Raw genomic sequence first — 12,065 nt, forward strand, 5'->3', positions numbered from 1 at the left:
GTTTATTTCCGACCGAAGAATACTATCTGGATCGGAACTATGATGAAGTGGTAAAGAGACTGTGGACCGTTCGTTTCATTCCAGCCATTCGGGACGCTCTACACCAGGGCCACCTTTATGTGTCGGAGAGGAGAGTCTTTGGAGCTACCGAGGCGATTCTGCACAATCTCAGAAACACCAGACTCTTTGAGGCTAAAATGAAGAAGCTTTATGAACAGCTTATGGAGAACGACGAGACCCATCTGAAGACTATAAGAGCAGCTTGGGCCTTTTGGCAGCAATAGGAAGAGTTTTTTTTATTTTATCTGTTTTTATTTTAGGCTACTTGATCTAGGGTGTCCTTCCTAAAAATCATGTTTATTATTCTCTGCTTAGAGAAAATGTTTTTTTTTATACATGTGTGACATATCAATAAAATGCGTTGTAAGAAAAACTGTTGTACTCATTACCTCATCGGGCTGTAACAGGGAACATGTCTGAGAAACGTGTCATGCAAAAGGTGTATTACACTCCTTCTAATCCAGGGAGTTTAGGAGGTGTGGATAAACTCCATAGAGCTGTACAGAATGAAATGGGTAAACAAGTAAATGTAGAGAAAGTCAGAGAATATTTATCTGAGCAGGATGCATATACTTTACATAAGCCGGCTCGGGTGCATTTTGTAAGAAACAGAGTTTTCGTACTCAGACTGCTACAACAATTTCAAGCAGATCTCTGCGATATGCAGTCGCTGTCCGAATATAATGATGGTTTTAATTATTTGTTAACAGTCGTAGATGTATTTTCGAAAAAAGCCTATGCTCAAGCATTAAAGAAGAAGACGGGTATTGAGGTTACCAAAGCCTTTGATACAATTTTAACACACAGTGAGATTCCTAAAAAGATACAAACAGACGCGGGGAAAGAATTCTTTAACAAAGTTTTTCAAAACTTATTGAAGAAACGAGGTATAGCACATTATGCAACCGCCAGTGATATGAAGGCATGTGTGATAGAGAGATTTAACCGTACGCTGAAAACTAAAATGTGGAGGTATTTTACAGCTAAAAACACTCATAGATATATAGACGTCTTACCTGAAATAATTGAAAGTTACAATAATAGTTATCATCGAAGTATTAAGATGACACCATTGCAAGTGACTAAGGAAAATGTGGCTCAAGTGTTCCGGAACCTGTATAACCCTTCAAGCCTTCGTAAAAAAGCTGTTGCCAAAATGAACTTTAAGGAGGGGGAGCTTGTAAGGATATCCAAATTGAGAGGGGTATTTGATAAAAAATATAAGCAGAGTTATACGGACGAGTTATTTATGGTGTCTGAAGGCATACCTCGACAGCCACCTGTTTACAAACTCAAAGATTATGATGGAGAAGAGATCAAGGGGACTTTTTATGAGAAATAGTTACAAAAAGTGAAGATATCCAAGGACAAGGCTTTTCAAGTCGAGAAAATTCTAAAAAGGCGGGTGGTGAGAGGGAAAAAACAAATGTTTGTATCTTGGCATAATTGGCCCGAAAAATTCAACAGCTGGGTTGATGCAGGCGAAATCAAAGATGTATAAAAGCAAACAGAATCAACGCTCAGTCCTTCATTACAGCCATGGAGATAAATGAAGGGTTTTACATTACGCTGCCGTCCAATGCCAGCCTTGATGTATTTTCAAAACAATACAAGCTCTAGTTATCAGGTGAACCTGGCCCAGCCTTTACACTTGGATGGTTCGTGGCAAGTCGCCATGACAGAAATGTCATACCCGCACACCTGGTACAATATACCTTTGGAAGTAGCCTACTTTGAATGGATAAAGAAACCAAAACTCCCCGACATATCTAATAAGTTAAAACTTCATATGTTTAGAGCTGGTTACTATAGTAGCATAACTCAGCTCATGGAGGAACTAGAGTCCTGCTTCAGAAAAATTGACTCTGATGTCAGTTTGTACTATAGTCCAATTCACAGGAAAATTGAATTTCTAGGAGGGGGCCAATATAATTTCCGCTTTCCAAAACCCGTCGCTTATATGCTTGGAATAAAACCAGACCAGTGGCTCAAATTTGACGATAAATCAGCAGTCTACCCAGCGGATATAAATGCAGGCTCAACTCATCTGTACTGTTATAGTAATGTGGTCAGTCACCAGCGGGTAGGTGACGCTTTTGCTCCTCTCTTGAGAACTGTAGATATAAGAGGAACATTCGGCGATACCGTAACTCAGTATTTTAATCCTGCGTATTACTTACCGGTAACAAAAAAAGAATATACAGATAGAGATAAAAAACGATCAGAACAAACCAGTAAAGTTCACCTACGGGAAGAGTGTAGTGAAACTTCATTTCAGACCTTCAAAAGCAGGGCAATCTTTTACAAAACGATGATTCATCACGACCCTCAACGTTTTGTGAGTTATTATGAAAATCAAGCGGGAGGATCCCTGCCGGGTTTTTATGGTGCCCCAGTGATGTACGGGCGAGGCATTGGCTCTATATTTTCCAGATTATTTCGTTTTGTTGCACCCCTGGTGAGAAAAGGGTTTGCCATAGCTAAACCTCATCTGAAATCGGCTGCCAAAAATATTGCATCAGATGTTATCAGTAAGGCTGTCCGTAAATTTGGCCGCCAGTCAGACCCCGGATCTCAAGAAGGAGCAGGTGGTCTGATGGTTCTGGCAAGAAGGGCCAGGAAGAGACCTCCAGGCAAACGGGTTCCGGTAGGTGTTAAAAAAGGAAAGCACTCAGTCAAAAGAAAATCATTAGGGAAAAAACACCCTCGGAGAAGGAACGTATTGGGGAGAGATATATTTTAGAGTGTTAAATATGGCTCTTTTACATCACAAATCTGCTGAATGCAGCATGGCAGAGCTGGATTTATTTTCTGCCCCCATGACGCAGCTTTCTATCGATGAAAAACACTACACAGAGGTCCTTCCATTGTCTGCCATTACGGAGGACGGACCCATTGCATTTTTTATTCCCGGGGACGGGGATAAATACCTAGATATGAATGACACCTTGATGCATCTCAGGATCAAAATAACCAACGCCGATGGGACTAATCTGGTAGCTTATGCCCCTGTGGCCCTGGTTAATTATCCTCTGAATACCATTTTTAGTCAATGCGACGTTATTCTAGGGGAGAGGCTAATTTCTCAATCCAGTTCGACTCATCCTTACAGAGCTATGATTGAAACGCTATTGAATTACTCTGATTCTACTTTAAAAACTCAGTTCACTGCCGGCTTATTTTATAAAGACACTGCGGGTGCTATGGACTCTGTAGTGATCGCCAATGGACCATACAAGGGTCTAGTAAAGAGAGCTATATTCACGGCAGAATCTCGAGAGCTTCATCTGATGGGGGCCCTACACACAGATATATTTTTCAGCGAGAGGCTTCTCCCGAACGCTGTAGATGTGAGAATCAAACTCACCAGATCGAACGATGCCTTTACGCTCATGTGTGCAAATGACTCTACATACCGTATACAAATACTGGGGGCTTCACTTTTTATCAAGAAGGCCACCATCTCACCTGCCGTGCGTTTAGGTCATGCTGCGGCTCTGATGAGAGGTAATGCCCTCTACCCTTTATCTCGGGTGAATATCAAAACCTATAGTATCCCTGTGAATTCCAGAATATGCAACCAAGAAAATCTCTTTCTGGGTAATATGCCTAAATACATAGTATTGGGTATGGTAAATCACGAAGCCTTCACCGGAAGGAGAGAGCTTTCACCTTTTAATTTCCTTCATAATGATATGGAATATCTGGCTCTATGTCAGGACGGCAGACAAGTACCGGCCAAAGCATTCCAACCTCAATTTAACCGAGGGTCGTCAATCAGAGAGTTTTACAACATGTTCACTGCTACAGGGAGACACATGAAAGACTTACCTCTGAGTATTGACAGAGATGATTTCGAACAAGGATACTCACTATTTGTGTTTAATCTAACTGCTGCTGAAGATGCGGACGCACTGTCTCCCATTACAAGCGGTAGTTTAAGACTGGAAATGAGGTTCAGAGTACCATTACCCCAAACGACCACTTTAATTGTGTATTCTTGTTTTGATTCGATTCTGGAGATTAATTCAAAACGTCAAGTGTTGGTAGATTATTACTAAGAAGACCACAACATGAATAATCACCAATTGGCCAGTCTCCTGCGTCACATGGTGGGGGACTCTTTCGGGGGGGTGTGGGCCTCAGATCAGCTACCCCGAGTAAAACAATTATTTAGATGCCCTGTATACATGATTGTAAACACCCACCCCTCCCACATGCCCGGAGAACACTGGCTAGCAGTGACTTTAGAGGAAGAGGAAGGGGTTGGAACTTTTTTGGATTATTTCGGATGTCCCCCCGATTTTAGTCATTACCCGAAAAGCATCCTACATTTTCTAGAAAAACAATGTAAAACTATTTTATACCATAACCGGCAACTTCAGAATGTCATGTCTACAGCCTGTGGTCAGCACTGTGTTTTTTATCTATGCAAAAGAGCGTCCGGGTTGTCTTACGAAAATGTGTTATCTCTGTATCAAGATGATGTGGTAAAAAATGATGCTGCTGTAACGAATTTTGTGAAAAAATACCAACGGTGTGAGAGACGTCATAAAGACACTCATTTTAACCACAGTGTTTGTTCTCTACAAATGTTTAAAGATTGTTATAAAATGTAGAAATAAAAAAGGTCTGAAGACAAAATTAATTCAGGTGACTCTGTCTTTATTAGGAAAATAAAATATATAATACAACTTTAGGGGGTAAAATGTAACCAGCTAGGACTTAATATTCTGTCCTTCCTTATCCTTTTCTTCTTAAGCAGAGCACTCGGAGGTTCTCCCTCCTCTGCGGTGTCTGGGGTCCCTGCCACCCCCCACCGGGGGGTCGTAGGAGATGATTTACTATTCCTTCTTCTTTTTTTGGGTATATTTTCTCCATTTGGCTCGCCCTCTTTGATTATACGATATTGTTCACGAGCGTGCAGGTTTTGAAAAGCTGATAAAGGAATGTTGAGCTCATTCAGACTATTTAAAAAACCCCGCCAGCCTTTAGGTTCCCGGGCATTTGTTTTATACGAACAGGATAAATGTTTAAATAAATCTAACATGTGTGAACCTTTTACAGCTGTCCCCTTTTCTACAAATTCCCCCGCTGGTGTCCATCCAGCTGTACTCGTGATTAATTTACTCATAATGTACTCGGCATTCTTACGGCTGCGCGTAGGAATGTTATGAAGTACCTCGTTCTTTATTTTATCATCGGACGTGCCATCCTTTTCTTCTCCTTTTACCAACCCTGTGTCTTCGGGTAGAGTTAAAGTAATATGTCGTTCCTCATTCCCGTCTTGTTTGAGTAAGGTGAGATATCTCTGTAGCAAGGTATTGTATTTTCTTATTTTTTCATAAGGGGTTAATCCTGTTTCGTTTAACACTGCTCTAATTTTTTCATCCAGAACATCTTCGGCAGTGCGTCTCATTGTTTCCTTACTATGGGGGTTAGTTACACCAGTCTGATTGAGCTGATTAAACTGGTGAGGTGATAACAAAAACATCTTTTGACTCATGATCGAGTGAGCCCTCCTAAAAGTTGTCCTAAAATGGGGATCACAGCACCAAGCAGCGGCAAAATAAAACCTCCAGATTGTTTTCTTAAGGCCGTGAATTTAGTTTTTAAGTTGGTCTTTTTATCGGCCAAGAGTTTGAAAATGTTCTTTTGTTTCTTGAGCTTCTTATACTGAGCGCCTGATAGTGGAATGTTACCCTTTAAAAGATTTAGAGACAGCTCACAGAGTGATTGAAGAAAATCCGTGGAGCAGTTCTTGAGAATATCCTTGCACCTCGATGCCTTTGCGTTACACAAAGCCTTCAGCAGAGGCATGTTTCTTTTTAAACGGGCCGACATACTGTTTCAAGTTTTCGTTTTTGGTACATAAACAACTGGCCACTGATTAGGTAGTGCTCCCGATCTAAGTCTGTAGATGTCTGGACAGCTGGGGGTCATGTCTACGATTAAATAACCGTGAGGTTCCGTTGTAGCGTCTTCAAAACTTTGTAGGAAAAATGATTTATTACCTGTGTATCTGTTGAGCAAGTATGTTCATCTGTAATCTGTCTCTGGGGTTTTTAAACAAGACCATGTAATTAGTATTCAAACTAATGGTACGACTGTTTTTCCCCTGATGAAAAACATTTTGGGTAAGCATGATAACACTCATATTTCTGTGATGACGGTATTGGGTGAAAAGTCTGACTACTTCAGGATGCTCCGAGGCCTGAAATATAACATCGTCCAATATAATCAAATTACTTTGATCAGGAGGAAATAGAGATTCATCTTGAAATGATTCAGGCAAATCTTTGATGAACTTTATATTTTTATTCTTTTCCTGCAGTTCAGCATACATGGGCTGGAAAGAAGTATAAATCCACACAATATTTTGAGGCTGTACATCCATTACATGAATACAATTTTGCAATACATTCTTGACAAAAAAAGTTTTTCCGCACCCGTTGGGGCCCACGACTAAACAAGAAAAAGGAACTCGTAGTCGGGGCTCAAAATCAATTTGACGGGGTGAAAACATTTTGTCTCAATACCCAAAAGGCAAAGTATTTCCTCCGTCTAGCAGACGTCTCTTATCAAACACAACTCGGAACTTTTTGGTGAATGACACATTTCTCAAAACGAAACGATAGTTACGGCTGTAACTACGGTTCTATGAGTCCCGGATGACCGCCAGAGGCGGTGCTTTCAGCACTGGATATGTCCATCGCGCGCATGCGCAGCTCGAGTACCAATACCAACAAAGTCACCTGTGACCCACGTGACACCGGCTATATCAGCCGGTGTCGTCAGAGGATCTGTTCCCAGAATCTTCTTGCGAGCACACAAGAATTCTGAGTGACAGGGAACTCTGGCGGTCATCCGGGACTCATAGAACCGTAGTTACAGCCGTAACTATCGTTCTATTTCGTCCCTACTGACCGCCAGAGGCGGTGCTTTCAGCACTGGATGACTTATACCAACAATGTCATGAAGAATCCAAGCCCTTGCTCACCACTGGAAACAGCGGAGCTCGGCAAAAGGACCACGCCCAAAGAATGGGGAGTGGCGACATTGACCTGATGACAACTGGAGAATGTGCCAGAAGACACCCACGACGCCGCGGCGTAGATGGTCTCCAGGGGCACCACCCTCAGGGCAGCCCAAGATGTTGAGATGCTCCTTGTAGAGTGGCATCTCAGCCTGATGGCAGGGGGCGGCCACTGGCCCCGTAAGCCTGTGAGATGGTATCGACAACCCAGTGGGGCAGCCACTAGTTAGAGGGCATAACCTCCTTTAGTGCCGCAAGGGCAAAATCAAGAGTTGATCCTACTACCGTATGCAGGCAGTAGCCTTGATATACGCCCTTTGGGCACCCCCAGGGCACAGCAACTTCGACGTGCCGTACTCCTGAATGTCAAAGCGTGCCAGCTGGGCAGGCTGATTGAAGTGGGTTTGTGGAAGGACCCCGGGCCGGAATGCCACATTTGCCCAAAGAGCAACGCCTGAGAGTCCCACCTCGGGCATGTATTGTTTATGGAGAGGACATGCAACTCCCCGACTCGCTTCCCTGAGGCTATGGCAAGCAGAAATGCTGCCTTCGTGGGCAGCCACCTAAGCCCCACCTGGGCCAGGGTCTCGAAGGGAGGAGATGATAGGGCATCCTGCAGCAGGGGCAGGTCCCAAGCCGGAGCCCTCGGGGTGCTAGGGGGACGCTGCCATAAAGCCCCTCTCATAAAGAGGGACACCGACCTGTGGCACCCCGCCGTGGCACCCCGCCGTGGCGCCGTCGACCCGAACATGTCGGGCAGAAATCGCAGCCACATACATTCAGAGTGGAGTGAGAACGTCCACCATCTAGAAGGGACTGTTGTCTAAGCAACAACGTACATGCTGTCCCCAAGGAACACACACATTCTTGCCCCCCAGTTGGGGTAGGAAGTGCGTGAGTGCAAGCTGCACAGCCCGAAGCTCTAGCACGTTGACCTGGCGCGCACTCTCCTGGGCAGACCGCTGACCCTGAACGGTCCTGCCCTGCCGCACTGCACCCCACCCTGAGAGACATGCACCTATGGTGATGGTCTCCTGGCGGGATGGGATGGCGCCCATGGGCACGCTCACTAGGAGATAGGCCCTGCCCCTCCAGCGTGACAGAGAGTGGAGGCAATGCTGCGACACCCTGACTTCCCTGTGCCTGTGCCACTTGGCGTCCAAGTGAAGGCTGTTCAGCCGCATCTGCATGGGGCGCAACGACAGCGGGCCTAAGGGCCCAGCGGCCGAGGCAGCAGCCAGTCTGCCCAAGGGCCGGAGGAACTGAATATAAGGCACCATCTTGCCCGGCCCACGTGGAAGTAGGCATCCCTCAAGTCCACGGTTGAGAACCACTCCACCTGTGCATATGCAGTGGTCAGCATATAGAATGGCAGCACCTTCGGGAATCTGTTGATTCCTCTGAGGTCCAAGATCGGGCGAAATCCGCCGACTTTCTTGCTCACGAGAAAGTACGCCAAGTAGAACCCCCTGGGCTAAGCAGAGGGTCTTACTGGCTTGATTGCGTCCTTGGACAGAAGGACGGACAACTCTTGGGCCAGAGCTAGGGCCCCTGCCGGATCGCTGACGACTGTCAATTAGACCCAGCCGAAGGGGCCGGAGCTGCGGTCCGTACCCCTGGGTTAAGGTGAAAACCACCCAAGGGACGGAAGTACAGACCGCCCAGTAACTGAGCTGCTGCTGGGAAAGCAGCCGACGACCGGGGGGGCACTGGGGCACGAGGCCGTCTGGAAGGCGGGCGACTTGGGGCACGAAAGTCATTGGGTCGCGCCGCTAAGACCTCTGCAGACCACCCCTGTAATCCGGCGGCTGAGTGCGGCTGCTAGAGCGGCCCATGGGCCTGCTGGGAGTGGGCACAGGTCTGCGAAGACCCGAGAGCTGCTGCCTGGTCTGCCTAGCTTGGGCGGCACGCTCCAGTGCCTCCAGGGCAGCTGCCGTAAACAGCTCCCCTGGCTCGACTGGTACGCTACGGAGGACTCTCCTACATGCCTCCGTTAGTGGTGACTGGGCCAGCGAAACCTGGCGACGAGTCTGTACCAGCGACAAGGCCTCCTCATACAGAGGTGCATCAACCGAAGGAGGTGCGTCAGCCGAAGGAGGTGCGCCAACCGAAGGAGGTGCGCCAGCCGAAGGAGGTGCGCCAACCGAAGGAGATGCGCCAGCCGAAGGAGGTGCGCCAACCGAAGGAGGGGCGTCAACCGAAGGCCCCTACACCTGGCCCAGGCTGAAGGACCAAGAGGCGACTTCATCATGCCCCTATCGGCAGCTAGCCGATCCACTTCAGAGGACAGCTTTTCTAGTCCTTCTATTGGGGGGAGCACACATAGCCATCGCTCCCTCAAGTCGCCGGGAACGGCCGAATTGATCTGGAAGAGGATGTGACAAGGAGAGGTGTCTGTTGGCTGCTGCCAGACGTTCCACCTCAGTGATTCTAGCCACTCTGAGCGCCCGAGGCATGCAGCTACAGCTCATGCAGGCGTTTACCGTGAGAACCTCCCTCAGATGCTCACATTTCTCAATGGCTCAAAAGAAGCCATACAGGCGCAACATGAATGAGCCACTCCGTAGGTAGCCAGATGCAGCAGTAGCCGGGAGCGGGTGCGGGAACACAGCCTTCACCAGCTACCTGCTTAATGGAAAGAGTAGAGCGTTGCTGCTACTCGCCGAACAGAAAGAGGGATGTAATTACACCCACGTTTATCGGCAGAGGGAGCGGGAGCGAGAGCACTGCCTTCACCTGGCTGGATTAATAAACACGGCAGTTCAGCATCTACCAGGAGCGGGGGCGAGAACACTGCCGGCTGAGTTAGAGACGAATGCCAGATGCAGCATAACCGGGAGCGGGTGCGGGAACACAACCTTCACCAGCTACCTGCTTAACTGAAAAACAGGGCAGTTCCGCGTCTACCAGGAGCGGGGGCGAGAACACTACCTTCACTGGTTGAGTTAGAGACGAATGCCAGATGCAGCGTAACCGGGAGCGGGTGCGGGAACACAGCCTTCACCAGCTACCTGTTTAACGGAAAGACAAGGCAGTTCAGCGCCTACCAGGAGTGGGGGCGAGAACACTGCCTTCACTGGCTGAGTTAGAGACGAATGCCAGATGCAGCGTAACCGGGAGCGGGTGCAGGAACACAGCCTTCACCAGCTACCTGCTTAACGGAGAAACAAGGCAGTTCTGCGTCTGCCAGCAGCGGGGGCGAGAACACTGCCTTCACTGGTTGAGTAAGAGACGAATGCCAGATGCAGCGTAACCGGGAGCGGGTGCGGGAACACAGCCTTCACCGGCTACCTGCTTAACGGAAAAACGAGGCAGTTTGGCGTCTACCAGGAGCGGGGGCGAGAACTGCCTTCACTGGTTGAGTTAGAGACGACTGCCAGACGCAGCGTAACCGGGAGCGGGTGCGGGAACACAGCCTTCACCGACTACCTGCTTAACGGAAAAATGAGGCAGTTTGGCGTCTACCAGGAGCGGGGGCGAGAACTGCCTTCACTGGTTGAGTTAGAGACGACTGCCAGACACAGCGTAACTGGGAGCGGGTGCGGGAACACAGCCTTCACCGACTACCTGCTTAACGGAAAAATGAGGCAGTTTGGCGTCTACCAGGAGCGGGGGCGAGAACTGCCTTCACTGGTTGAGTTAGAGACGAATGCCAGATGCAGCGTAACCGGGAGCGGGTGCGGGAACACAGCCTTCACCAGCTACCTGCTTAACGGAAAAACGAGGCAGTTCAGCGTCTACCAGGAGCTCTACCAGGAGTGGGGGCGAGAACACTGCCTTCACTGGTTGAGTTAGAGACGAATGCCAGATGCAGCGTAACCGGGAGCGGGAACACAGACTTCACCGACTACCTGCTTAACGGAAAGGCGAGGCAGTTCAGCGTCTACCTGGAGCGGGGGCGAGAACACTGCCTTCACTGGTTGAGTTAGAGACGAATGCCAGATGCAGCGTAACCGGGAGCGGTTTCGGGAACACAGCCTTCACCAGCTACCTGCTGAACGGGAAGAGTAGAGCGGTGCTACTACTCACTGAACAGAAAAAGGGGATGTAGCTACATCCGCATTACCGGTAGAGGGAGTTGGAGCGAGAGCACTGCCTTCACCTAGCTGGGTAAAATAAAGAAGCTTAACAGTACACGCAAGACGTTAGCCGAGCAGCTGCTGCTAACGATCAAGTGATATCAATTCAAATAACACACATGTTTAAGACCAGATAACTAGCTTCGAAAGAAGAGAACAGCACAGAGCTGTAGTTACAGCAGTAACCATGGCCAGTGCTCACACGGCATATAACCGTAGTTACAGTAGTAACTATGGCCAGTACTTACACGGTTTAGAACCGTAGTTACAGTGGTAACTATGGCCAGAACTTACACAGCATAGAGCCGTAGTTACAGTAGTAACTCTGGCCAGTACTTGCACGGCTTGGAACCGTAGTTACAGTAGTAACTATGGCCAGTACTTACATGGCTTGGAACCGTAGTTACCGTAGTAACTATGGCTAGGACTTACGGCTTAAAACCGTAGTTACAGTAGTAACTATGGCCAGTACTTACACAGCATAGAGCCGTAGTTACGGTATTGACTATGGCCAGTACTTACACGGCTTGGAACCGTAGTTACAGTAGTATCTATGGCCAGTACTTACACAGCATAGAGCCGTTTACGGTATTGACAATGGCCAGTACTTGCACGGCTTGGAACCGTAGTTACAGTAAGTAGAACACTGTCGTCACCAGAAAGTCTAAGCCAAACAAAAAATAAGACAGCAATCAGGACAACTTGGCTGGGAGAGGGTGCGGAGACACAGCCATCACCAGCAACAAGCTGACACCAACCTGTCTGTCGAGGCTCTGCACAGCCGGCCACAGCTCCTGGAGGACGCGTTAACGACCCGTAGCTCTGACTGTCAGTCACGAAGCTGCACACGGCCAGCTGCTTGCAGAGAAATCCCTCAGATCAAACGTTCA

The 12,065-nt window shown here is 47.8% G+C and overlaps 1 protein-coding gene across 1 annotated transcript in view; it reads left to right on the forward strand.

The window, feature by feature from the left end:
* Window positions 1-12,065, forward strand: part of apba1a (amyloid beta (A4) precursor protein-binding, family A, member 1a) — a gene marked incomplete in the record, with an annotated part of 144,079 nt that overhangs the window by 74,502 nt on the left and 57,512 nt on the right.

This window comes from Gymnodraco acuticeps, unplaced genomic scaffold (assembly GCF_902827175.1).
Source record: "Gymnodraco acuticeps unplaced genomic scaffold, fGymAcu1.1, whole genome shotgun sequence".
In the NCBI taxonomy this organism is placed as follows: Eukaryota; Metazoa; Chordata; class Actinopteri; order Perciformes; family Bathydraconidae; genus Gymnodraco; species Gymnodraco acuticeps.